General features: G+C 44.2%; 1 protein-coding gene across 2 annotated transcripts in view; it reads left to right on the top strand.

Moving 5' to 3' along the window:
* The first annotated feature begins 238 nt into the window (after window positions 1–238).
* Window positions 239–25,145, top strand: part of LOC143930375 (membrane-spanning 4-domains subfamily A member 8-like) — a 99,885-nt gene continuing 74,978 nt past the window's right edge. Inside the window, exon 1 of one of the 2 annotated variants that reach the window (XM_077454654.1) lies at window positions 239–374. The gene's annotated coding sequence lies outside the window, so the exon portion shown is untranslated. Of the gene's footprint in view, window positions 375–3,912; window positions 3,990–25,145 lie in introns of those variants that run through there. The other variant, XM_077454655.1, reaches the window with a different exon arrangement.

The following is a 25,145-nucleotide window of genomic DNA, read 5'->3' as shown; positions in this document are numbered from 1 at the left end:
CGATTCTTTATTTTGTTAATATATAAAAGAAGAAAGAAAACTTACAGTACACCAGTACAACATTTCTAATGCAGATTACAGATAGAATATGAAAAGTACAAACTTTAGTGTTTTATAACATGGCAGAAGTTCACAAGAACCAACCTTTAGATATCAGAATCAACAGACATCATCAAATATTAATCTACAGGTTGGTTCAGGGGTTAGGCGTTACTTCGCCCTTCATGCTGTACGATCAGAGAATAGAGCCAAGTGATATGTTCAAAACATAATTTCCTGCCAGCATCCCAAAATTATAGATACAGAACAAGACGGGTGGCCTCTGTGGGTGCGTGTGATCTGTTATTCATTTTATGGATTGCCTTCTATACAATGTGAGTTCACTTGAGTATCAGCCTGTCTTATTATTGTTAATGTTATGCATTTGATGTTTGCATATTGCTCACTGTTATACATTATATTATAAGAATGGATGTACCTCATCTTTCATCTATAGAAGGAAATTATTTTCCAAAATGCCTGCTTGATTATGCCCAGGCTGACCAAGCTACTTGATGCCACTTTCCTTGGTGTATTTATGATCAGCAGGGTATATGCATTCCTATATGATGCTATGTTGTACTTTTACGTTATTTCTTTTGAAATCATGATACTATTTTATTGACCCCTTGGTCTTTTTATGATTTTCATAATAAAGATTGGCATTTGCTTTTTATACATAGATGTTTGACTCTGCCTATTAAGTCCCTAGGGGGTTCTTTTTCTTGTTTTGTATTTATGCTGTATGGTGGCATTGGATGAGCAATTTAAAGCAGTTATAACTAAAAAGAGAAATTATAGCGTAAACACATGTACAATCAATGACCATGGGACAGAGATAGAAATGGTGTGGAGTGGAGACTGTTTAGTAAGTATCTAAAAACAGTCCTACCAGGGATAGAGGGGCTAAGTTTATTTTTCTTAATAGATGGCAGTAGGTAGGGACCAAGCTTACAGAGGGGAATATTTACTGATGTTAAGAATGTACTTCTATGGTTTTAAGCCATGGTTCCCTATGAATCTGAAATTTGGGAAACGTCAAATGAATAACAGGTCTATAGCACTACCCCTGCAGGAGCCACTGGTAATTTTGGGTCCACTGCTCTCTTTAGCCCTAGCTGAGTCCCCAACCCAGCTGACATCACCAGAATACCTTGGTTGGGAACTCCCAGAGGATATACAATGATTGCACACATTATAATGTAACAAAGCAGATTGGTACATCAGTGTCAAGGCATATAAGCAATACAAAACAAATACAATGCAATAAACCTAGTTATCTCTGAGGGCCAGCTCAGCATATATTGCAGTATTAAGAGCTTTTCTACAAATGAGAGGTATGAGAGGTTTTGCCTCAAGGGACCAAGAAGAATGCAAAAAATATAAGACATGCTAAGTCACTCAAGGGCTCTCAGACAAAGGGGCTAGGCTTGGGCCTTGAAAGCTCAAGCTCAAAATCAGCAATCCAGTTCTGCTCTCAAGGAAATATACTGACTTGGACAGTTTCATGGTAAGTTTCTGCCAGCAATGTATGGGCCCTTTAAGCATTGGCATTCAGGGAGGTATAGATAACTCAAAAGGGGTGGCGATCAACATAGGCCTAGTGTAATGTCAGATTTGGTAGTTAAGAAGGCTCCTTAATGCAGCAAGACACAGACTGAAGGCAGTTCGAAGTTGTAATTGGGAGTCTAAAGTTTAAAGTGGTATTAGATAGCAAGGGGTAGGGGCAGATGGAGAGCTATGCAACGTCAGTATTCTGAAATATTGATGGCTTAGAGACCTGTATTTGGCTTGGATGGCTGCTACCTATTGAAGAATGGTATAGGTCTCCTGTAGCAAAGTGACAGTGGAAAAGGATTACTCGTTATCAGGTTTAGGCTGAAGGAAAGTGTTTACAGCTTTAGCTATGATGTGGGTCTGAGACACTCTCCACTGAATCCCTCTGCGGCAGTCCTTGAGCAGCAGTAATGGCAGCAGATGTGGCGTCAACTTGAACAGCGATCTTCATTGGTAGATGACCATTCATCTCTCAGACTCATTGTCCAGCACCGCAGTCGGCTCTTTGGCTCTGGCATGGCCAAGTCTAGTACAGTTCAGCTTGACCCAGCACAGCTCAAGACATCAAAGCACAGCTCTAATACTTCTTCCCGATTGGCACTATGATATCTGCATCATCCATCACTGCAGATCACTAAAGAATGTGGTGGTTGTAGTCCTTACTCCCTAGTAGGCAATTCCCACTTTCATGCAAAGTACCAGCAATAGTACCTCATAAGGATGTAAATAACAAAACCATAGTGCAATACATCTGTGAAGCTAAAATCACGCATTTATTCAAGGGATTTACACTCCCATGCAGTAAAAAACAGAAAAGCATAGCAAACTAATTTTGAAGATGGCTGCGGCATGTGGAGTGCTTACGTCATGTGGTTCCATCCTGCCTTACACGTTTTGATGTATTGCACTATGGTTGTGTTATTTACATCCTTCTGAGGCAATATCGTTGGTACTGTGCATACTGCTGGAAGTGGGAACTTTCTGCTAGAGGACTAAAAGAACTGGGTACTTCAGTGATCTGCAGTGACAGATGACACGGATATCATAGCGGAGCGTTTCCTGTTCCATCCAGCCCTTGATTCCTTGTATGCTGTCGGCAACCTCTCTATAATTTGAGTGTCAATAGGATCCGGTAAGCAGACCTCACAGTGGTGATGAGTGAGCATGCACATCCTTTTCACAGAAGTTGGCATGGGGACTTTCTCACCTTCATTTTATATGTGAACTCTTATGATTTTAATAGAGATTTTTGAATATTGAGCTGGCACTGCACCCTCTAATTTGTAGCCAAGGGAGCGTTTTTCAGCCTAAAAAATGGGCTGAAAAACTCGGCTTATACTCGAGTATATATGGTAGTTTATTTTTTGAAATTATTTGGATCAGTATGCATAGTATAAAGTATCTGTGTTAATAATTTTTTCCTACCAAGCAAGTTTATATTTCAGCCTTATATAATGGGGGGGGGGGGGGGGGGCAATGGTGGAAATTTACTTAAACCGGAGCACTCAAAATCTGGTACAGATTTGCATGGTAGCCAACCAGCTTCTAACTTTTGTTTGTTCAATTAAGTTTTGGTAATAAAACCTGGAAGCTGATTGGTTTCTATGCAGAGCTGCATTTAATTTTGCACTCTCCAGTTTTAGTAACCCCCCCCCCCCCCCCCCCGTGTGTTTTAATTGGAGATATCTGAAGATTTCCAAGCTTGGTGCCCCCCAATTATGTTTGAGGCTGGGTTAACACATTTCCCTGCATCCAATTTGCATGACAGGAGAGTGTGACCGTCTCTCAATGGAGCCAGTTCACACATCTCTGGGGCAGCCATGGAGCGCACTGCAGAAGGGTCCTGTGCCTTTTTGTTTGAATTCAGACCTGATTCGCTCATGAGAACAGAGACGCACTGGACCCCCTGCTGTGAGCCGCTCCACACAACAGTGTAAACCCAGCCTGAAGGATTGGAAGGACCTGATTTAATAATAATAGCAATAATTGTTAAATAATACAACTCTAACTTCTAGTCAACTTTGCTACTATTACTCATAAATAATAATGAACACCATAGTATAAAACTATTGTTTAATATATAATCCCAGCTCATATTTCTACCACCTCTACTACTACTGCAACCTGGTGTTAATATAAATATTATTTTATTTAATATTAACATTAGTTTATTTTTCTTTCTCTACGATTCATGTTTCCCTTATCTTTTGGGTGTGTAGCTTTGGTAATTTATTTTTGCAATCTTTTTTTTTTTTTTTTTTGCACAAAACATCACTACTGTGTACTGTAAAGCCTAACTGTGTAACTAGATAGGGTTGTAAAATTGTGCAAAGTTGAATACTTATGTTAGGGCACTGTACCAAGTGACTTATTCCTCAATGACCATTGTACAGGTACGGTACTATATTACTGAATATGGATAGAAGAACAAGATGTAATCTATTGATGTTATAAGCAATTTTACCAAAAATTTTAAAGTTTTTTTTTTAAAATCAGATTTTTGCATTGAACAATAATTAATTTTTAAAATTTGTGTGTAATGGGTTTTAGCCACCCTGAGATTCTCAGTCACACTACTACCACCCAATTCTTTTAAGGCATAGATTATTATAGGTTATAAAAACTGGAATATTTTTTGTTTTTTATTTTTTTCTGTTAGCTACACTATAGCACATGACCATGATTTCATACAAATGGAGCATTGTGCGATGACGTGATATTTATTTGTGTATATTTCATCATAAGGAACATTTCTTGTTTCAGTCATTGGTGTACAGTAACAGTTTCTTTTTTCAGACTGTTTATGGACTTCACAAATATTTTACAAAACAACTATCATGATTAGGAATGTATTTTTTTATATGCAATCAGTAAAATTCATGCTCAGTGCTGATTGGAGAGCTGTATCTTCATCATGGAGAATGTTGGACCTCTACAGAGAAACCATTGTTTTCTACGGCATACGGTCAATGAACATTCTTTTCTACTCATGTTGTGGCTGCTTCCGAAAGAAAACCAAATTGTAAGACCTCACACTTTTTTGGGGGGGTTTTTGATAAACTTGAAATGTATTTAGCTGATTTAAACTAAAATTCAGTTGGTCTTTAAAAAATTAAATATTCATTTTAAATATACGTGACATGATTTATGTTCTTTAGTACTGAACATAATAAATAAGTAAAACACAAAATATACAAATCTTAAACATCCCCTTCAAAGAATATGGATATAAATGTTATATAATGAAAATGTTTAAGATTTGTATATTTTGATATATTTATCAATTAATTTATCATATCAATGTGTAGTAGTTGTATTGTAAAAAACATACCTGGAGTTTGATCATAAATGGAATATATGATAATTTATTCAGCAGATCCGTAATCATCCGTAATCATCTCTCTGGAAATTATGAACTCAGGATTTTTGATCATTTCTCAAGCTTTGGTGTTTACTGGGAGAATTCAATATTTTTTTTTTTTTTGGCTCTGCAGATCCCATTCTCTTGTCCATTGAAGGCAGTTGACACTTTCTGATATTTAGGTATTATCATACAGCATCCCATTCAATGTATAATGAATAATTTGGAGCTCTTGGTTGTTAGACTTAAAAACAGCCAGAGAGTTTGGACTAAACTGGCCCTAAATTTGCTAACCAGAATACATATCTTTAAAATGATCTTCCTGCCATGTTTTCTTTTTATCGTAGGCAATTCACCAATCTAAATGCCGTTTTCAGCAAATCAAATCTGGTTATGTTGTGTAGAGTAAGCGTGCTAGGATAGCTAAAAACACACTACAACTACCATTGTCAGAAGGTGGTCTTGCTGTACCCAACCTTCAAATCTACTACTTTGCCCCACAACTCACTAAAGGCCACTGGTGGTGTTATCCAGAGGTTAATAGTACAGCCACGGAGCTAGAAGCTTCTAGCTTATGTGAAACTCTGAAAAACGTAGTACATAGACAAACAACTGTTTCAAGGAATAATACATAAATGTTATCTGCGTATATTCCGTCTCTCTCAGCTGACCACCTCTGCTGGAGAGCTAAGTTATTCACTGAATGCCCATCTGATATAACCTGCAGTTGCAGGAGAACAGACAGACACTTTTTGTGCAAGATATGGAGTACAACATAAAAACGTGTGTCCCATCTTTCTAACAAAGGTATCTTCAAATCCTTTTCTATGTTCCATATAGAATATGGTATTCCAAATGCGGCATATTTTAGGAACTTACAAATACATTACAGTGCAGCAGCTCAATTTGACCTCACCAATATAAAGTTACAGACTAGTAAAATAAAATTTCTGCTTTTTCAGTCAGGTAAATGAATATCAATATAGTATAGTATTAATTATAGCTAGCATTTTTTTTTGTTCAATTTTCTTTAGATGCACCTTCAACTATGTAGTGCCAGAGCCTGCCTGACTACATACATTTTAAAAGTGTTTAGGTTTGACATCACATTATATGATTTTGGTAAATCTAAAGGAAAATTGTACAAGAAAATTGTATAATGTGTAGCAAGCTTTACTCAAACTATTACTCATTGGAGTCAAGATATATCGGATTTATCGACAACTGGCAGGACATTGTACCTTCCCAGGTTTCCACAGTTATTTCCTCTAAGTATAAAGTAATCCAAGTGAAGTTCTTGCATGGGTGTACACGAATATGTACAATGTATTTTATTTTAAATGGATAACTTGCCTTCTCACTTTTATACGAAATGTCCCTCCAACCATGGTACATTTTACCATGGAATGGAATGCCCAATCATACAGTATGCACCTTCTGGTCCCACAGCAGTGTTAATTTTGACATCAAATTTCAATTTAGTTTTAGTTATAGTCTTTTGACTAAAATGCCATTTTAATTTCAGTCATATTTTAGTCATTGGTGGTGTTTTAGTTTTAGTTGTATTTAAGTTGACTAAAATCTAATGGGTTAAATTACATTTTAATGCATTATTTCTTTAAAACTGCCAAATATTATATACTCCCTGAGTAAAAATCAAATATGATGTTTAATATTTATTTATTACATTTGTGATATAAATTCAATTTACTTTTAGTTATAGTTTTTTGACTAAAATGTAATTTTAGTTTTGTATTTAAAATCTTTTTCTAAAATGTTTCAATTGAAAAAAAGAAATATCAATACAAAACATCCACAGTCACATATAACATTCCTAGAGTATGCATTCTGAAAAATTATTTAAAACATTTAATATATAATTATTCCTAACTTTCTTTTGCTCCAAAAAGGAAAGGGAAAAAAATAATATAGTTTTAACTGTGTGGGTCACAATGTTGGACATCTCTCTGGTTCTACCTAATCAAAAATACCCCCTTAAAACTACAAACTTACAACCCTGTGTTTACTGTCCATGAATTCACTGCAAACAAAAACACACCCCTTTTGTTTAGCCTTAAAACCCCCTAAAGTATACAAAGTAAAATCATTGTTCAAATCGAATGGGTTTAGTTAAATTTGAACGCATTATTTCTTTAGAACTGCCAAACATTATATACTCCTGGATTAAAAATCTAATAAGATGTTTTTTATTTATGGTATTAAGGTTTGAACATGCACTACAGACACAAATTTAGCCGTTGTGATATAAATTCATAGTTGCCAACATTGTAAAAAAAATTATAGTGATGCTTTTCTTTGTCCGTGGGCAGAGTCTTATTATAATTAGGGGCGAACATTCGTTTGTAGGTGTGGCCTAGTGGGGAAAGTAAAATGTGCCACACGAAGTATGGGCATGGTTTAAGCATAATATTGGGCATGACTCAAAGGGGTGTGGTTAGAGTCTGAGATAATGAGGGATGGAGGGAGAAACAAAGAAGGAGAGAGAGAAGGAAGGAAAAGGGAATGGAGGAACAGCAGGCCCACATCCTACACCACAATAGAAATATGTGTATTCCCAAAAGTTTAACAATCAGCAGATAAAGATACTCCAAACACCTGGTGTTAGCGCTTCAATCATCCCGACACCATGGTTGTCATGGTGTCAGGGTGATTGAAGTGCATTATTTCTTTCTTTTTTTTTTTTAACAGAAACGTTTTTATTGATCAAAACAAGTTATCAATACAACTTATGCACAGATCTCAATACAAGCACAGTCGGTTACAGAATTCAGACCTCCAATCCTAGTGATCACAAGCAGGGGACAGGAAAAGTAACACAAATTAAACCGTAAGAGAGCGAGCACTCAACCATGGATCCCAGATGCCGCCAAACTTCTTGGGGCATTTCCGCCCCATATATGTGAGCTTATAAAGTGGCAGCACCGAGTCCACCATCGAGTGCCACTGGGACACCGTAGGGGGAGAAGAATCCTTCCACATCTTCAAAAGCACTTTCCTAGCATAGAAACATAAATAAAAGAGTAGGAGCCTCTTATATGTAGCCTGCACCACAGTATCCGTGACTCCAAGGAGAAGCACCTTCGGATCCATGGACACTGCGAGGCCAGTGACTGCGTTAATTCCCACCAGTATTTCTTGCCAATAATCCTGGATGATTGAGCATTCCCAAGTAACATGATAGAATGTACCTACTGCCCGTTGGCACTTAGGGCAAAGTTCGGACTGGGCGGGATAGATCCTGGCCAGGCGTTGAGGGGTGTAGTAGGCCCTATGCAAAAATTTTAATTGAATAAACCTATCCCTCGCAGAGATTACCCCAGGGAGGTAACTCTGAAGGGCCGATTCCCACTCCTCCTCCGAGAGGGAAGGGATGTCTCCCCTCCACATGAGGAACAGGGGTGAGTCCCCCTCCGGTTTTTCACAGGTGAGGCGTAGATATATGGAAGAGAGAATCCTGTCTACCCCACGAGACATGAGAAACCTCTCTATCCCATGAGGCTCGACTAGTACCCTCCCGGGAAATTGGGCCTGCGAGGCATGTTTCAGCTGAAGGAACCGAAACAGCATCCAGGAGGGAAGGCCATGGGCCTCCTTGAGGTCCGGAAAGGGGGTGATAGACCCCCTAGGCATAATATGAGCAAGGGTAGTGATACCAAACCTAGTCCAGAGTCCCGGGTCTGGGATAGAACCAAAATGCCGAAGCCTGGGGTTGCCCCACAGCGGGCTATGAGGGGAGACGGAGTCCGCAGCCTTAACAGTGGCCGTGACTCTGTCCCAAACTTGGATGGTAGTCCGCATTGGGATCGTTACGTGCGGGCTGGATTTGATTCCCCGATAGACTATCCCCGCCAAGGCTGTGTAGGAACCCAGGATCGCCGCCTCCAGCGTAACCGCCGGATTAGATTTAGGCTGGGTGAACCACCAACGGACTGTGACCAACACTGTGGCCCAATAATACCGCTGGAAGCAGGGCAACGACAGTCCGCCCGCGGACAGTGGCATCTGTAGTTTGGCCCTAGAAATTCGCGGAACCTTACCACCCCACACAAAGGAGGAAACTACCCCATCTAACTTGCGGAAGAAAATGGCAGGGATCGGAACGGGTGTGTTACGGAATACATATAAAAATTTCGGAAGAAACGTCATCTCAAGTAAGTTAACCCGTCCTACCGGCGTCAGGGGCAGCGTTTTCCAGATCTGACATTTCGCTATTAAAGCATTCAGGACAGGATATAAGTTGTTAGCTAGAAATTGAGAGAAGTCCCTAGAGATCTCAACCCCCAAATATCTAAAACGGGATACCCTCTGCAGTGGGGACGAGGCGGGCGGGGGGGGGTGTAGAATCAGAGAGCAGAAACAAACTCGACTTACTCCAATTGATCCGGACCCCCGAGAATCGACCACACTCATCAATTATGGATAGGGCCGACGCAAGGGACTCCGAAGCATCCCCAAGGTATAGTAACGCATCGTCCGCATATAGCGACACCCGTTCTACCAAGGGCCTCAAGCACAGTGATAGGGCTCTCCAGGGCAGCTGCAGCCTCCCGAGTCAGGACAGGGAAAGCCACCCTGTCCAGAAAGGAGGTAAATTCCCCTTGGGAATACGTGGCCTTAGATTCGTACAGGTGAGTATAATATTGCTCAAACCTAGTATTGATTTGAATGGGATCAGAGAGAATAGTATCATCAGCCCCCCTAATGTTCGCAATGCAGGAGCTCCCCGTCCGCTCCGCCGCCAGCCAGGCCAGCAACCTTCCCGGGCGTTCACCCTGTTCAAAAATTCTCTGCGTCTGGGAAAGAAGGAAGCGGCGGCAGGAAGCGGTGCGGATAAGCGCCAGCTCCCTATATGCGGTGAGCATATCCGCATGGGAACTCGGACTCGGGGAGCTGGCATAGCGGTCTTCCAGGAGTAGTGCTTTACGCTCAGCTTCCGATAGCATCAATCTTGAGGCCTTACGGACCTGAGCAATAGTAAACTGGTATCTGCCCCTGGCATATGCCTTAATCGCATCCCAGACCGAAGCCAGCGATGCAGAGTCAACATTATGTACCCAATAATCCGCCAGCTCCGGCAGCACCAGCGGGACCACCTGTTCATCCGTAATCCAGTACCGGGAAAGTCTCCAAAGCCCCATCCCCGCCACCGAGTCAGTCTGGAGAGTCAGCATCACCGGGGCATGATCTGAGATACCACGAGACAGTATGGAGACCTCGGAGACCCTCTGCAACAGAGGAGTGCTCGCATATATCAGGTCAATCCGGGACAGAGTGGCATGAGTAGCTGAATGACACGTAAATTGTTTGGCTACCGGGTGTTTCCACCTCCACAGATCATGTAGCCCGAATGTTGCAGCCCAACTGGCTAAACCCGGATCCGCCACCCGCCCTGTCGCAAGCCTGTCGACACTCGGATCTGGAGGCATGTTGAAGTCCCCAGCAAGAATGACATTAGTCACCGGGTAGCTGGCCACTACAGCAAGAATTTTCCTAAGCGTCGAGAGGCCTGCCGGCGGCGGGACATAAAGTCCCACCACCACCATTTCCACCCCATCACACATTGCATGCATAATAACATATTGCCCATCAGGATCTAGATGTAAATTAAGCAGTTGAAAGGGAAGCGCCTTATGTACCAAAACACTGACCCCCCTAGAATGAGAGGAGAAAGTGGAGTGGTAGTAAGAGCCCACCCAGGGCTTTTTAAGTGCTAGAATACGAGAACCCGTAAGGTGAGTCTCCTGCAAGATACAGATGTGCGGGAGGAACTTCTTCAGATAAGAAAAAACCAGGGAACGCTTAATTTTGGAGTTCAATCCCCGCACGTTCCAGGACACCAACCTTAGGGGAGCCATGATAGTGAGAGCAAAAATACAGCAGTCCGGATCCCATCACCCCCTCCCACCCTCCATAACCCATATTTAAAAAAAAGGAGCAGAACCCTAAACCCAGAACAGGAGATCTCCTGCACGTTATAATGTACTGAGAAAAGTGCATACAAACTACCCAAAACACGGGCCCAGATAACAAACCCAAAACAACCCACCCGACCCCCCGCCCCCCACCCCACGCTACCCCCCCAACTTGGGCGCATTTGTATCCCAAAAAAGTACATGTCTCTCAGACCCTTGGAAGCAGTGCCCCAAGAGGGCGCCTAGAAGGCACAGTAGAAGTCAACCATGATGATCCTGCCACCACATAGTCAGGCGGATAAAGAGTCTTGCAGTATCGATCTCCCTGCGGAAAGGGAGTCACCCGGACAGAGAGGTCCGGGGGCACAGTTCTTAAAATTGGTGGATCGTGGGGTAAATATAAACAGAACAGCAGCGCTGGGCATAACGGCTGGAATAATCCCACAAAAAATAGAACAGTACAAACCCCTCACTCCAGCACCGAGGATAGATGGTAGGCACATAACAGTCACAGTCAGCACTCCCAGTCCCACAGCCCCGCCAAGGAGGGACGGGGAAAGGGAAGGGGAGAAGAGGGGCCACGGATAGGAATAAGGGAACCCAGTGTCAGTAGCGAGACTACCCTCCGGTCAGATTAAAAAGCGCAGCATAAATCCAGTCAGCATCAACTGCAGGAGGGAGCCCGCAAAGAAAGTAAGAACCAGGTAAAAAAGGACGAGGGCAGCTTCACCTATTAACGTCACGGCAAGGATTCCAGCCAGTTGGAGGCATCTTCGGGCGAGGTAAAGAATCTGGAGGTCTCCCCATCCTGGACTCGAAGGCGCGCCGGGAAGAGCATGCCATACTTCAGGCCCCTCTGCCGCAGGGCCATCTTCACATGATCAAACTGCTTCCGTTGTTTTTGTGTTTCCACCGAGAAATCCGGGAATAGCATGAGGCGAGTCCCCTCAAAGCGGAGTTCCTCCACATTCCTGCTCTCACGTAGCACCAGGTCTCGGTCTCTGTAATTGAGGAGACGCAGAATAAGTGTGCGAGGGGGGGCTCCAGGAGGCCCCCTAGCCGCCGGCATTCTGTGTGCTCTCTCAACCGCAAAAAACGGCGAGAAGGCCACCTGGGGGAAGAGCTGGCGAAACAGACGCTCCACATAGGCAGCAGGGTTAGAACCCTCAGATCCCTCTGGTAGGCCAATGATCCGGAGATTGTTCCTCCGATTGCGGTTCTCGGCGTCCTCCGCGCGATACTCCAGCGCCCGCACCTTAGTAGTGAGAGCATGAAGGGAGGCAGTGTGTTCAGCCAGAGTGTCCTCTGCAGTCCCCACGCGGTTCTCAACTTCCGACAGCCTGGATCTAAATTTATCCATGTCCTTCCTGATCAGTCCCATCTCGAGCTGAACGGTATCAATCTTTGCCGTCAGCGTGGTTTGGCACATACCGATGGCCTGCATCAGGGCAGAGAAGTTGTCCCGGTCCTGGAGTGCTGGGTCAGCAGGGTCCGTGTCAGCGGCCTGCGACGCCATAACTGAGAGCGTGCAAGGCCGAGGTCCCCCACCGCGAGGCAGGGAACGCGGTGTGGCAGCTTTCAATGGAGTCCCGGATTTCTTCTTGCTGGACATACCACACCAGGAAGTCAGTAGCTGGGTTCCAGGGACCTCAAGGTCGGCTATATCCGCAGGGAAACAGGATAGTTAGCAGTGCAGGTCACGGAGCTCCCGGACTATGCCTCCACTCCGGTCGCCATCTTGGACACGCCCCCCGAAGTGCATTATTTCTATTATTACATTGTAATATAAAATGAAACAGTACAACACACCATAATGCAGAATCAGTGGGAGCACTGATTATGTCACTTGTCATGTCGCCTGCCACCAGATGCCATCAGGTGTCCCCAGTAGATTCCCTCCTTATATCTCAGGTGTCCTCAGTGGCGTGCCTCCTTACATCTCAGGTGTCTCCAGCAGAGTGCTTCCTTACATCTCAGGTGTCACTGTCCCCAGCCAGCAGAGTGCTTCCTCAGATGCCCCCCCCCCCATTGGAGCCCTTCTATATCCCAGCAGCGGTGTCTCCACTGCCATTACTGAAGTAAGAGGTCGAGGGGGAACAAAATAGAGGCGGAGCTGGCCGGCTACAATAGAAATTGAGCTGCGGCACCGCTCATCCCCCACCCCTTTTCACAACAGGTCACAGATAACAGACAGATCCGGGTGGGCGTCGCCATAGCTCTATTTTTATTGTAGCCATTCAGCAGGCTCCTCTTCTTGTTTCTATGTTGTCTGGTCTTCTGGAAAATGGCAGCCGGTGGAGGCATTATCTTCGCCGGCCGCGGACCTCTATCAGTGACGGCTGCGACAAATCGGGAAACCGGGAAACACTAAAATCTGGAAAAGGGTCTAAATCTCAGGAATGTCCCAGGAAATTCAGGACTATTGGCCACTATGTAAATTCAATTTAGTTTTAGTTATAGTCTTTTGACTAAAATGTCATTTTAGTTTTAGTTGTATTTTAGTCATCTGAATTGTTTTAGTTTTAGTCGTATTTTAGTCGACTAAAATAGTATTAATTTAGTAGACGAAAACCCTCCTAGATGCCTGTTGGAATATTTAAAGGTCTCACACTTATCAAATCATAAATATTATTATTTTTTATGCTAAAAAGCTACTAGTAATTCAATGGAAATCACAGGTCTTCCACACCCAGACCCCATGGCTTCGACTTGTTAACCAAACATATAAGTTGACATATGAGGCTCAAAGTTGTTTGAACAGAAAAGAAGCGCACTCACATAGCCACATCCGTAAATTGAGGGAATAAACAAAAAGGGAAGGTGTACTATAACAGTAAACCTAGGTCGGACTTTGAAGGCATAGGAAACAACTAAGAGGTAATAAAATACAATTTTTTTTTTTTAAATCATGTATACTAATACATAATGTGCAGTGAACCCTTGTGTAACTATGCGTTTCACAGTTAGGCTTCTTCAGGATACAGTCAAGGCTCTACTGATAGCAAATAACTAGAACGGACCTCACTGTCTGAAAATAGAACATATCAAATTTAAAAATAGATTTTAGTCAAAAGGAAATAACCATGATGCAGGTGGATAGATACAACATTTTTTTTATTTTAAATCGTTCTTATGACACGGGTACATTTAAACAAATGGCCATACCTTGCAAAGAGATACATCTCAATTATAAGTATCCAGATACTGGTTCAGAGGGTACCATCCCACTGGAAACAGGTTCTACTAAACCACCCTCAGGATCTATGCACAGATAGGTCAGGCCAGTCCAATCTAGTAAGTGGGGTGAGATGATATAATTATATAACCACCAACCCACAGAGTAGGCTCCTTTAAAGTATGTTAATATACAGCACCTAATGGCAATAATCATAAGAGAGGAGTACCTGCTAGTAAGAAAAGAAAAGGAAAAGCCAGACGGTTGCAGGGACAGGGGCAGGGCTGGACTGGGACTAAAAACCAGCCCTGGAAATAATTTCATACCAGCCCCATACATTATTATACGAGCCCAACGGTATAACATCTTTTTTTTCTTGTTCGTGAAAGGAAAAATCGTGCATTTTAAAGCACATTTGAAGAGCGTATTATATATAGATAAGACAGATATGAAAGCACATAGAGATAGGGATATATATATATGTGTGTATATATGTATATATATATATATATATATATGTATGTGTGTGTGTGTGTGTATATATAAAAAGGCCAGTATGGTGGCCTGGAATTATGGGAGGAGCCCGGTGGGGTATATAACCAGCCCGTTCGCCTGTCTTTCTTGTCGGTTCCGGTGCGCGATATCTGATACGTCAGAGATCAAGGGCCGGCTGTTCGAGACCATACGCAGTGAGTTGTGTTCGTGAGTTCCCGTGTTTGTTAATCCCGATCGTGTCTGTGTTGTCAATTGTCTCGTCTTCTTAAGCGTTCGTGTGTTTTCCCCGTCTGAGTGTCGCATACTCAAAGAAATTGCCGTTGTCATACAACACATCTGGGCAGGCTGTCGCAGGTAGGGCTTCGGCACCCTTTTTTCATTTCATGTTTTTCTATGTCACTTAAACACGATATCCTGAACTCACGAACCTCTCACTTTACATTTCACGAATGTTTTAAATCATGTCACCCTTACTTGTTACCTCATGTCACTACTCCTTCTCCTTTCGAAGAGAAGTCGTTATCACCTATTCGTGACATGTCGGTCATGCCACATCAGGCACTTCATATCGTAGGCTTTACATTTCTAGTCGAAACGACTCCCCAAACATTTCAAAGTATTTAAATCGTTTGAATCATTTCAAAAACACAACCGACTGTTTGTCATGTCAAAGTCAAGCAGTCCGGATCAAATTCATTTTGAATCGTCTCACATCATTACGAGTCGTTTCAAACCTTGTCGGGTCATTTCAAATCATTTCGTATCGTTTCATATAATTTGAATCATTTCAGTCTTTTCGTTTGAATCATTTCGATCATTTCATATCATTTCAAATCATTTCAATCATTTTTTATGTCATTTCGAATCATTTCAGATGATTTCATGTCATTTCCGAATCATTTCAAATCATTTCATATCATTTAGAATCATTCGCTCATTTCTGTCACTTACTGCGCTCCGGTTCGAATCCTGTCGCATCCCCGATGCACCGATTCGCTTCGAAGTGCCCCAGGTTTCAGCCTCATTTCGGTACATGCTCCAGAGACGGAGTCACTCGCAGGTTCAGGCACAGTCCCTGATTCCAGTCTTTGTCATGGCATATCATTTCTGTCACTTATTACGCTCCGATTCGAATCCTGTCGCATTCATTGATGCACCGATTCGTTCCGGTGTGCCCAGCTGTTTACTCCTCATTTCAGTACATGCTCCAGAGACGGATTCTTTGTTACAACCATCAGTCCAGTCGTTGATTCTTGTCTCTGTCATGGCATGTCATTTCTGTCACTTATCACACTCCGATTCGAATCCTGTTGCATTTATTTAAATGCACCGATTTGTTCCGGTGTGCCCAGCTGTTTACGCCTCATTTCAGTACATGCTCCAAAGACAGGATTAATTTTTTCGTTTCATGGGCTCACCCTCTGATTTTTGTCTTTGTCATGGGTATCATTTCATCTCACCTATCACGCTCCGGTACGAATAGTCACACCTGTGCACCAAATTCGTCCCGGCGTGCCCTAGGACAGGCCTCATTTCAGTACATGCTCCAGAACCCGTTTCGTGCTCGGTCGCAAGATTGCGGCATGGCGATCTGGACCTCTGTCCTGGCAGATTCACTCATTTTACTGTCACGTACCGCTTCCCGGTTTGAATCCAGTTGTTTCTTCAATGTTTTTGATTCCGGCCGGGGGGCCTTGCTTATCGGCCTCATTTCACTAAGGTTGCCTCAAATTTCAATACATGCTCCAGAGTTCGGTTCGCTGTCAGTTGCATCTGCGACGTGACCAAATCACATCTCTGTCATGGTAGGCGTTTCATTCAAAAGGCAACATTTCATTTGTTTGTCTCATTTCATTTATTTCATTTCCATTTCAAAATCTCACCTCCATGAAGTCACTATTTAGCTAGCCATCTCTGTTTAGGTATTGAACTCTCAAACAAACTTCACCTTCATGTTCTCAGGTCAGTCGAGTTTCAGTAGGTCCACCCTGCACCTGGTCGGACGGTGCCTCCTTAGGTAAGAAAAAAAAAAACATCTATGAAGGAAACGCACATGAGCGGAAGCCTCCTTCTCATCAAGTATGTATTTCTTCAGGAGTCACCAACGAGTCTTGTAATCCATGTCACCCTTATGTAGGTTTCGCTTAGAAGAAAACCCAAACCCGAGGACAAGTAGGCTCGCCTAGGCCTGGATTACGCCACCATGTCCCGGGCCAGCAGTGAGGATCTCATAGCCCCATTATCTCCATCTCTAGTCTCAGAGAGTGGCAGCCAGCGGTCCCCCAGAGCATGGACCATTCCCAGACTGACAGCTGAGCTGAGGCGCAGAGGTGTACCCTTTCTGGCAACAGCCAGAAAGGCAGAGCTTTTCAGGCTCCTCTTTCCACCCCCAGCTGTGGCAGAAGCTAGTACCCAGCAGGCCTCCCTGGGTTCTATCGCCTCCTCAATTTCGCAGCTACATACCCTGGTATCTTCCCTGGCGACCTCAATGTCAGAGGTCCAGAATCGGGTGGCCCTCTTCGAGACCCGCCCGCCCGTTTCTCCTCCAGTACCAGCAGCCCAGGCAGTGACTAGCCCACTCGCAGGTATCACCGGGTGTACGTCAGTTGTGTACCCTTCTCATCTGGTATCGGCTAGCATCAGGAAGGACATCCTAGAGGGCAAGGACGTCAATCTGGCTTCTCTACTCATCTCCATCCACGAGCTTGCGGAGAACAAGGCTTATACGTGGGGGGACGTGTCAGTGGTCCTCAAGGCCAAAGACCCCAGGCTGGACAGAAAGCTTTCGGTCACCGAATTTACGTTGGCCTTCGGCATGTTGAGGGATATCGTCTGCTCAGCCTCCCCCAACAGGAGGGAGGAGCTGGATCGCTACCTCCATGCAATAGTAGATCTAGGTTACAAATACGGCGGTTTTTCGTTTTATGACTACCACTGCTCCTTTTCCGCTAAAGCGGCCGCCAGACTCTTAAAATTCCAGACGCCTACTGACTGAAGCGTCATGGATACTGAGCTATTTTGCCGCCACTTCGCGGGTCTACGGTCTCCCCTCTGTGCAATTTGCCAGTCGGCTACCCATACCGCTACCTGGTGCGCTAATTCAGTGACAGCCGACCCTCAGACAATCCTTCTGCTTCAGGTGCTGCTCAGGGCCCACAGGCGCCGGCACACCTGCCGCAGATAGATAAATTTGGGCGCCCGGTCAAGACCATGGGAGGTGCAGCAATCTGCAACAACTACAATAGCGGGTCATGCAATTTTAGTCAATGCAGGCTGCTCCACATATGTACGCAGTGTCATAGGGCTCATCCCAGGCTTATGTGCGAAGGCAAACAGCTTAAAAAATCTTGACTGAGCCGGGTCGACGTCTCATGGCTCAGCATCTACCTTACAGCTCATCCCACTCCCTCACTATCCATCTACCTTGTTCAGAGCTTCACTCAAGGCTTTCACACTGGACTTATCTCTCTCCCTCACCTCACGCAAGAATGCCGGAACCTTCGGTCAGCAGCCATTGATGAACGAGCCATTGATCAACTCCTACAGACAGAGTTAGACCAGAACTTTATCATAGGCCCTTTCACACAGCCCCCATTCAACACCTGGAGAGTCAGCCCTATTGGGCTTGTCAAGGGCAAGTTCTCAAATAAACTCAGATTGGTGTACGATTTGTCAGCGCCTCATTGCTCTTCTGTCCCCAGTCTTAATTCCCTTATCCCCTCCGAGGAGTTCTCTCTTAAGTATGCATCCGTAGACACCGCCATCCAGGCCATTCTCGAAACAGGCACGGGCACCTGGCTCTCCAAGGCCGACATCTCAGATGCTTTCAACCTCCTTCCCATCCATCCATCTCTCTGGTGCTGGCATGGCATCAAGTGGAGGGAGTTGTACTATTTTGCCACCAAACTGACATTCGGGTCCAAAAGCAGCCCTTGGCTCTTTGACACTTTCGCGCAGTCACTCATGTGGATCTTGCTGCATGTAGCCCGGTGTCGGGGAGTCATACACTATCTGGATGACTTCCTGCTGATCGAGCCACCCGGCTCACCGCCAGGAGATCTGGATAAGTTAAGGGTGGTTTTCAGAAACCTCAACGTCCCCATTGCCGAGCACAAGGTGGATGGCCCAACGCAGTCCATCACCTTTCTCGGGGTTAACCTAGACACCAACACCATGCAGGCCAGCCTCCCCCCGGATAAACTGGCCCGCATCAGGACGGCCCTGAGGGACTTCACCCGCGCCAGAACTTGCACCAAGAAACAGCTACAGTCCCTACTCGGCATGTTGAATTTCGCCATGCGCATCATCCCTCAGGGTCGCGCCTTTGTGTCACGCCTATTGGTCTTACTGTCCCTCACACAGGACCTGGAGCAAGTCCACAGCCTTGATCCCGCGGCGATAGCGGACCTCGCTATGTGGGAGGAATTCCTATCGTCTTGGAATGGCGTGTCCCTGTTCATTCCCTCCGTATCTTCCCTTTCACCCCAGGTGGTGACCGACACGGCGGCCTCCACAGGCTTTGCGGCAATTTTTGGCCACCTCTGGCTCGCAGCTCCCTGGCTTCCCCAGATACTGGCGATACCTGGCTTCTCCGAAACATCCTCCCTGTTTGAATTATACCCCATCATAGCTGCAGCACACACTTGGGGCCGCAGTTGGTCGGGTCAAACTGTGACCTTTTCAACAGATAATTTAGCCACTGCAGAGGTCATTAATAAAGGCAGGTCCAGGTCTCTAGCGATGATGTCCTTCCTACGTCGGCTGGTTCAGCTCTCGTTATTATTTCAGTTCAACATCCACTGTTCCTTTATCCCCGGTAAATTCAATCAGGCAGCGGACGCCCTCTCCCGCTTTAACTTTGTCTCATTTTTCGATCAGGTGCCCGGAGGCGGACCAACATCAGCAGCTATCCCGGACTGTTCTCAGCTGACCCTGGACTAGCCCCACACCTCCTAGTGGCAACCCAGCTCATCGATCTCTCCCTCTCACGTAATACCCTCAAGGCCTACCAAACGGCCTGGAGGGCCTTTAACTACTTTATGACACGTCACAGCACAGAGACGTTCTGTGTTAAGCAAGTCCTGGCCTTCATTTCCTACTGCCACTCGGAGATGGCATTATCCTACAATACGATCCGGCTATACCTGGCCGGTGTACAACATTTCACATCCCTCCAGGACCCTACCGAACCTCCCTTATTTTCTTACCACGCCGTTCGGGCTATCATGCGCGGCGTCCAGAAGTGCCAGCCAGTAGCCAGCACCAGACGGCTGCCTATCACAGGAGATATTTTTAGAAACATATCGGATATCCTGGCCACATCACCTTTCGGTCTCCGCCCTAGTGTCATCTTACAAGCAGCCATACATCTGGCCTTCTACGGCTTCTTACGGCCAAGCGAGTTTACTTGTAACAGCCCCACAGCACGCATGCTGTGCAAACGCCACCTGGTCCGTTACGAAGACCATTTCATGTTACACTTAGCAGTCTCCAAAACGCAGCAGCTTGGCTCTGGTACGGACATACATTTCTATAAGACCAACAACCGCTGGTGCCCGGTCGCCACTCTCACTCGCTTGTTTTTTTTTTTTTTTTTCTAAGCTACTTCAGCGAATTTATCTGCGAGGAACCAATCAACTTAACGTTCATTTTAGTAATCCTCGTCTTCACTTCACATCATTGTAGCTTGTCTTTTTGGTAAGTCTTATCATTCAGATACTTTATTCGTTTACATATATAAAAAAGAAAATACCATCAGGTTAGCCAGTACTATCCCATTAGGTTTAACCCTTACCATCCCTCACCCTACTTCTTCACATTATTTTCCCCCCACCCCCCTATCCCTCTATCTTTCAGTCCTATTGTGGGTATAAGAAAAAGAGGAAAACCCCCTCAGTTCCTACAACGATACGTCCAGTTTCAGCTCTCGTTTGGTCTTCCTCTTCTCCTTATCCCTCTAAGCTCTCCTCTGTCCCTACCCTCCCCCCCTTCTGTTCCTGGTTACTTTCCCTCGGGGTACAACTTTAAACCTCACTTCAGCATTTCCTTTCCTGATGTTATTCCTGTGTTATTTCCTCCACATATCGCCATGATTTTTTGAATTCTTCCCAAGGGTCCCACTTCCTATCTCTCTCCTCCTTTGTGGCTAAGTCCTCATCACCTCCCTCCCCACTTTCCATATGTTGTACTTCAGATACCCTACGAATCCATTCCTGGTTTTTGGGCCCTTCTTTCTCTCGCCATTTTCTCGGGATAAGATTTTTTGCAATATCTAGTAAAATTGGGACTAATGATGCTTTATATTGGTTTATTGTCTCCTCTGTCCCATGGAATAGCACCGTCCATGGGTCCAATCTAATTACTTTTCCCGTCACCACTTTTACTAAGTCAATTATCCTCTTCCAGTATTCTTTGATTATGGGACAGTCCCACCAGATATGGCCCATACTCCCGATAGACTTACATCCTCGCCAACACTCCGGCGATTGGTCATTTCTGAACCTAGTTAATTTGTCAGGGGTGGCATACCATCTTGCTATGCATTTATAATTTGTTTCTATCAGTTTACTCCCTCCCCCGCATAGTGAGTTAATATTAGTGTTTTCTTTCTAATTTGAGTATTGCATTGTACCCCCAGTTCCTTTTCCCATTTTTTAATAAATGACGGCTCCTCCTGTTCGTCCCCCCCCGAAATTATTTTATAAATTAGACCGATACTTTTTATTTTTTTTGTTAATTTATCCTTCTGACATAGTTGTTCTAAAGGTCTTAGTTCTTCTTTACTCCGTAGGGGATGGGGCAGCTTTGCGACAAATGTCCGTAACTGGAGGTACCGCCATTCATCAATTTTCATTAACTCTGTGTCTTCTCTTAGTGCTTGAAAGGTGTTTAACTTATCTTCTACTAAAATATCTTTTAATTGTGCATTATCTTTTAATATCCAGTTTCCCCCTATTTCTCTTTGTCCTGGTGGAAAATAAGCGTTATCTTTCAAAAAAATTAAAGGTGAATTATGACCCCATTTTTTCTGCGTGTGTATTTGATCCCATAATTTAAAAACTTGTCGTGTAATCTTGTGTGTATTTAATCCCAGTGTCCTATATTGTGGCGGGTTCCAAATAATTCTCCCTAACTGTGTTTGAGAAAGCGTGTTTTCTATTCTTACCCATCTTTTATCATTTACCTCTTTCGCCCACTCTACCACCCGTGACAAAACTACTGCGTTGTAGTATCTTTCTATATCCGGGGCTGCCACACCCCCCTGTTCTTTCCCTCTTCTTAAAACCGCGTACGAGATTCTCGGTTTTTTATTTTGCCATATAAATTTCGAAATTATCTTCCTTAAGACTGTAAAGTAGATCGCCGGGAGTGCGAGGGGCATCATTTGAAATTTATAAATTATCTTCGGGACTAAGATCATTTTTACCACGTTTATCCGACCTAACCATGAGAGGGGGCTAGATGAAATTTTATTTATTTCGCTCTTAATTTCCTCTAATAAAGGGATATAGTTTTTCAGGTATATCTTTCTTAAGGTGTTCGACAGGAGGACCCCCAGATATTTTATTTCTTTGCGCCAGGGAAAGAAAAATTGTGTTCGTAACCTCTCCTCTTCTATTTTACCGATATTTATGTTTAGGACTTCGGATTTTCCTAGGTTAATTTTTAGATTAGAGATCTGACCAAAATCTTCCAGTGTTTTTAACAGGTTCGGGATCGTAATCCTGGGGTTTGTAATAAAGAAGAGCACATCGTCCGCGTATGCGGCTAATTTGTATTCCTCTTCCCCTATTCTAATTCCCGTAATGTCTGGGTTATTACGAATTACTGCCAGCAAAGGTTCAAGGGAAATCGCGAACAGCAGGGGAGACAGTGGGCACCCCTGTCTGGTGCCGTTACCCATTTGTAGCAGGGTGGAGGATTCTCCATTGACCTTAACCGTTGCTTGTGGATTCTTATACAGAGCCCCAATCCAAAATAACATCCTCGGGCCCACCTCCATCTCTTCTAATGTTTCTAGCATGAGTCCCCAGTCTACCCGGATGTATCAATTTTGTCATGTTTCTTTTTAATCTTGCTGCTATTACTTTAGCATATAGCTTTACATCTGTATTTAGCAGAGCGATTGGCCTATAATTACCACATAGTGTTTGATCTTTCTCCTCTTTCGGGATCAAAGAGATCACAGCCCGCAGAGTTTCCATCCCCATGTCATATTCGGTGCCTATTCCATTTATGTATTTACATAAGTAGGGGACTAAGACTTCCTTGAATTTTTTATAGTACGTGATTGCGAACCCATCTGGGCCCGGGCTTTTCCCCGAGGCTGTCTCTTTTAAAGCTTTATAAATTTCATCCTCCGTAATGGGGCTCTCCATGTCCTCCCTCTCCCCGTCATTCAGGCGGGGTACTTTGGCTTTTCGCATGAATTCTTTCATTATCTCTTTTTGCCCTTTTCCCTGTACCCCTTTTTTTTCCACGTTATACAAGGCTTCATAGTAGTTTTTGAATACTTCTGCTATTTCCTTGGAGGTGTGTACCATTTTGCCGTTTTTATCCTTTATTTTATCAATAAAGTTAACCCCTCTTTTACCTTTCACCTGTCTCGCTAGATTTTTTCCTATTTTGTTTTCCCCATAATACCTTTCTCTGACTCTGCCCAAAGATGTCCTTCTCATTTCCTCCTCATATATATCCTTAAGTTTCTCTTTCTTGTTAATCAATCGATGGAAGATCTCTTGTTGTTGTCCCCCTTGCTTTTTATGCTCCTGTTCCAGACTAAGGACCTCTCTCATTAACTTCTCCTTCTCTTCTTTTCTTTCCTTTTTTTTCCTGGTCCCTATGGAGATGAGGGCACCCCTAATATAAGCCTTATGGCCCTCCCAGAGGTCAGCACCCGGCACCTCCCCTGTATCATTTGTCCTGAAATAGAACTCTATCTCTTCCTGTATCTTTCCTGCCGTTTTCTTATCCCAAAGGAGCTCCTCATTTAACTTCCATGAAAAGGGGCGTCTCTGTATCCCGGGTATCCTCAGCTTCATAGCCACAGGGGAATGATCCGAGAAAGTTGTTATTTCTATTTTTGTTTCCATAACTGACTCCAATAGCCTATGTTCGACCAGGATGTAGTCCAGCCTAGTGTACGTCCCATGCACTGGGGAAAAAAACGTGTAATCTTTTATTTTTTCATGCTGTATCCTCCATACATCGGTCAATTGGCTTCGCTTCAGCTGAAGCCTCACTTTTTTTTTACTTCTCACGCTCTTCCCCCTTGCACCGGACGTACTATCTAAGGCTGGATCCAAGCGAAAATTAAGATCCCCTGCCACTATTAAATCACCTTTCTTAAACTCCGCGAGTCTCCCCAATATTTGTGTCATATATCTCTCTGGGTTTTTATTTGGGCAGTATATATTGGCTAGGGTGATCTTTCTATCCCCTATTTTCCCGTTTAAGAATAGGTATCGCCCCTCTGGGTCGGTCAGCCTATCAGACACCTCGTATTTTATATCCTTCTCGAACCCAATTGCCACCCCCTTGGCCCTCCTGATTGGTGAATCTCCATAGATCCAATTTGGATATTTTTCGGAGTAGATTTTCACATTTGTGTCTTGTGTTAAGTGAGTCTCTTGTAGGAAGATTATTTCAGCTTTATATTGTTGGAGTTCTTTTAAAAGTTTAAATCTCTTTTCTGGCGAATTCAAACCCTTGACATTGTATGACACAAACTTTATCTCGGCCATCCTATCCTTCTCTGGGCAAGTTTGTTCTGCACCTTATACCTCACCATATAACCCCCTCTTTTTTCTTCCTTATTATCCATTACATACCCCCTTCCCCTCTCCTGCCAGGAACCTCTCCCCCTCCCCCCCTCTCGGCCCAATCCAGGCCTCTGCTTTGCATGAAGAGTTTTACTCCTTCTGCTAGCCCGATCTCCTAGGGTATGACCTTGACTGCGTTTCCTCTCCTCCCGCCTCCCCATAGGCCCCGATCCCCCTCCTATCCCCCCAGCCGCCCCTCCCCCCCCCCTCGCCCCAATATCAAATTAACATCGGGAGGATCAAAAAAGAGAAAAAGGAAAAGAAAAAACAGTTAACCGTCTGCTCAGAGCATACTATTCCCCCGTCCCTTACTTCTCAGTCCCTACACTTCCCAGGGATCTAATGGGATCAGGGGGATTGGAATTCCTATTTTGGTACAAAAGTCCTCTATTTCGTCCAAGGTTTTAAGTTTGGACGTCCTCCCCTCCTTTTGCACTACAAGCGCTGCTGGGAAGCCCCAACTATATTTTATGTTTGCACTTCTCAGTTGGTCCAATAAAGGCTTTAGCCTTCTTCTGCGTGCCAGCGTTCCCGGTGCCAGGTCCTGAAAGACCTGTAGTGTTGATCCTTCGTATTGAATTGGGGATAGGCCTCTGAGCTTACTCCAGATCTTAGCCTTTTCTTCATATATCTGGAACTTTATTATTACATCCCTCGGGACCTCTTCCCTCAACCCTTGAGGTTTCCTTATTCTCAGCACACGTTCTAGCTTTAACTCTGTCCCTTCTTCTTTTCCCAGTAAGGGATTAAATATCTTTCCGATT

This window comes from Lithobates pipiens, unplaced genomic scaffold (assembly GCF_037356315.1).
Source record: "Lithobates pipiens isolate NorthernLeopardFrog02 unplaced genomic scaffold, aLitPip1_a1.2 Scaffold_25, whole genome shotgun sequence".
Taxonomy (NCBI): Eukaryota; Metazoa; Chordata; class Amphibia; order Anura; family Ranidae; genus Lithobates; species Lithobates pipiens.
Note: the sequence above shows the minus strand (reverse complement) of the source record. Positions and strands in the feature narration are given on the sequence as shown.